Below are 3,822 nucleotides of genomic sequence, written 5' to 3'. Positions count from 1 at the left end.
CTGTAACACCCGCGAATTTCTCATTTTGACAACTAAAATTTATTTAACCGTTTAATTGATTTATTTTATATATTTAAATTATTTAATTTAATTAATTCATTTAGAGACATAATTTTTATTAAAGCTATAATTTCAAGGCTTAATTTATATAAAAATAAATATTTTGTCGGATAGTATTAATAGGGATAATAATAGTAATTTTCCGTCTTAAATTATAAGTGTACTTCCGTCTAGCAAGTTCGTTGCATTTCTATTGTAAAGCTGTCTCTTTTCGAACCAACCCGATTCCGACAACACATCACTCTCACCTTACTCTACTTTTAAAATATCTCATTTATATATATTTATCTTTTATTACTATATATTATTATTATTATTATTATTATTATTATTATTATTATTATTATTAATAATGATAATAGGTGTGTGTGGTTCATAAAGGCCCGTCCCCACCCCCCTTCATCCTGCCTTTCTTTTTCGTTGATGTTAATCAACAGCACAACAACAACATTCAAGATAACCTCACACCATTTCCGCCGTCCTTTACTCAGATCCCGCCTCCATTCTCAACCAAATTCGATAAACTTTACACCAAACTCTTCCTCTTTCCGTCCTCCTTCCTTCTATGTAAGAAAGGGACTGACTTTCTTCACGTTTCAGGTCAGCCGCCCCTTTTTCAGTTCGAAATTCCTTCTTAATTTTGTGTATTTTGTGTGTAGATATTAACTCGGACAACTCGGAGTAGCTTTGAATCGGAAATGTGAAGAGCAAAGAGGTAACGGTGATAGGTTACTCGACAAAAACGTCGAACCTTCGTCTTATGGATCGTTTTATAGGCTCTCGTTCGATAAAGTTTGGTTCTTTGTGTCTTTTTCTCCTTTGTATGTTAATTTCCGTCTTACTTGTGCTCAAAATTCCGTCTTAAATTGCAATTGGAAGTGGCTGTTTTGGGACGAAAAGTTTTGAGTTTTGTCTGAGTGAAAGTTGGTGGCCTTGTTTTTGAACTATCGTTTTTAGTTTGTATGGTAATTTCCGTCTTAATATGCTCTTAAATTAGACTGTTTTGGAGATATAATATCTATGTTGCGACATTTGATGCTACGTAGTGTAACTTTTGGCCTTTTGGGGATAGGTCCTGCTGATGTACCTTGGAGTATGATAATTGAAAACATTACAGATCGACCTATGTTTGTGTCCTTGTTGTTTCTGTGTGTAGTATGAACTTAGAATTCCATTGATAATGACAATAGCCAATACCTCATATTCCTCGAATTCCAGTATTTAGTATTATGGATGAACAATTTTTCTTTTGAATTTTGGTTCTCTGACCATCTAGCGGTTAGCCAGCTACTCGTGTAACCAAAATTTACTCAAACTCTTTTTCAAGTATCGGGTAAGCGCATGTTTGAACTTTGGTAGCCGGATTGGTAATCATGTTGATCTGTGGTTAAATTATTCGAGGTCGTTAGTTTGTAATTGGTTACACTTGTGGTAGTTATGGTTGATCAGGTACAGTCAATAATAATTATTGATGGCACTTAGTAGTGTAAATGATTTGACTTTCGAAAGACTAGAGTTCACTTGGCTGGGAGCTGTTGGTTTATATTTAGGATTTGACGTTGCAGGAGTAAAAGAATTCAAACGAATTATAAGATGGCTAGAAAGTTAGAGTTGAGAGTTATTGATGGTATAAGATTTTGGTAATGTGAATCATGGCTTGAGGAGTTCATAGAGACATAAGATAGTGAAATGTTAGTAGTTACTCGAATTTGCCTTTAAAGCAAATTATCCACTAGGAATTGTTAAGTTACTGAACAATTAGAGAACGATGATAATCCTTAGGGAGATGAGCGAGTAGAGTTTGACGGTGTTGCTTTGGTCATGGCTAGGCCGTAGCCTCGTTTGGGTTAATTTTTGACTGGGAATTACATGTATTCGGGTTTAATTTATTTAACTTCCGTCACATGTTTTTGCATCCTAAATTCTTTGTCTGCCGTTCATTTATATGCATTTCTCACCTGAATTATAAATGTGGAGTTCATTATTTCTTCAAGTCAAAATTTGATGAAATGTCTTATTTATCTATAATTTGAATTTTTAATCCGTTCATTCTCATTTATTTATCGTATCTCAAATACGAGTGAATTATTCTACTTGTTTAATTAAATCGAGTCATTTATAATTAATGCTTGTTTTGCTTATTATAAATGGTTCATTTCCGTTTGTTTACATTTTTATTCAAGTGACAAATATTGAAGAAATGGGTTACTTATTCATATTCATGATTATGATTTGGCATGAAATGTCTCACTTGGAGTATCATCGGTTCATTACATGTAGTAGTCTCTTTCCAAGTTGATTCGTATCGCTTGGTTGAGTCGTATTCTTGATAATGCCTTTATGCTATGCCGTATTGCTTGACTTATCTTTACGCCCCTTTCGGACTGTCCTGCCGATTGTGGGTTTAGCTCATATCTTCCGCCTCTTTCGGACTGTTCTGCCGATTGTGGGTTCTCGATTTCCGATCTGTCTTCGAGTCTTGGATGCGGACTGTTCTGCCGCATGTCGAATCGGGACCGTTCGCCCCGAGAGTCTCGGCGATTTAGACTAGGACTGAGTCTTGGGAGTACCATTGTCGTCCTACCAGGGGAATTATATATTTATATATGAGTAGTAAAGGTCTTGCTTGGTTATAGATATTGGTATTTGTCTTTCAAGGTAAGAGTTATGCCTTGTGTTGTTTGTCTTGGTCCTATTGGATACTAGAGGTGAGCTATAAGCCCTCTAGTTGCGATATGATCGTCGGGATTGATGCTCCCATCCGTTCTTATGGTGAGATGCAAGCCATAAGTATGAATGTGACATTAGTAGCCGCGTCCCGAGCAATGTTTGCTAAGTGGTTTTCCAAGTAATGGCTACAGTTTCTATTTGATCCCTTACTTAACTGCTTCACATGATTCGGGTCCTAATCTCACATCTATGTTGTATTTCCTTGAAATGTGTGCTTTGGTATAGATTACCGTATTCATGTCTTTCATATTATTTAATTGTCTCATATGATCAGTTGAATCTTTATTAAGCTAATGTTGGCCTATCTTGTTTCATCTCAATTGTTTGCCGTGTTTGCATATAAACTTGATATTCTTATCTTTTGTATGTATCTTATATGACTTATCTGTTTTAGTTCCTTGTTATGTTCGTTTTGACATTTTGTGGTTTGGGAGAACCTTGAGTTACTCCCCACCGATGTATGCGTTCATGTTTACATGAATGACAGGTATTAGTTGGTGCATTCATGGGGTGAAGACATGTGTGAGCTAGCGAGCACTTTGGCTTTGTAGTCGGTTATTAGGATTGTTTAGACTCACCTTTTATTGTATTGTCATTCGAGGGATATATTTTCTCTCACCTTTGACTATCACGTTTGTATAATTTAATCTTTATTTCCGCATTCTTTATTTGTGTTTTAGATTTTTCTGAACCCGCGCTTTAAATTTTAAAAGTTTTAAAAATTCCCAAATTTCTGCTTGAATTTTATAAGTTATAATTACGCGTTATCGCAGGGTGTCACACATACATACCTGATCAAAAAGGAAAGGGTAACGCATGGCCTCCTCTGCCTCCCATGTAGCTTCCTCAGTCTCGTGATTAGACCAAAGGATTTTGAGCAAAACTGTCTCACCACTCCTAGTCTTCCTAACCTTCTGGTCAAGAATCTGTTTAGGTACCTCAAGATAAGACAAGGACTCATCTAGCTCTATGCTCTCTGCATCTAACACATGTGACGGATCACTCACATACTTGCGCAACTGGGATACATGA

The 3,822-nt window shown here is 36.0% G+C and overlaps 1 long non-coding RNA gene across 2 annotated transcripts; it reads left to right on the top strand.

Annotated features, from left to right (window-relative positions):
- The first annotated feature begins 488 nt into the window (after positions 1–488).
- LOC141627226 (uncharacterized) lies at positions 489–3,443 on the top strand. 2 transcript variants are annotated; one of them, XR_012536789.1, is made up of 3 exons: positions 489–627; positions 720–775; positions 3,278–3,443. It is a non-coding gene; the product is annotated as an uncharacterized LOC141627226 (long non-coding RNA). The 2 variants fall into 2 exon arrangements; XR_012536788.1 differs by having other exon boundaries at positions 495–775.
- Positions 3,444–3,822: the final 379 nt, after the last annotated feature.

This window comes from Silene latifolia, chromosome Y, assembly GCF_048544455.1.
Source record: "Silene latifolia isolate original U9 population chromosome Y, ASM4854445v1, whole genome shotgun sequence".
NCBI lineage: Eukaryota > Viridiplantae > Streptophyta > Magnoliopsida > Caryophyllales > Caryophyllaceae > Silene > Silene latifolia.
Note: the sequence above shows the minus strand (reverse complement) of the source record. Positions and strands in the feature narration are given on the sequence as shown.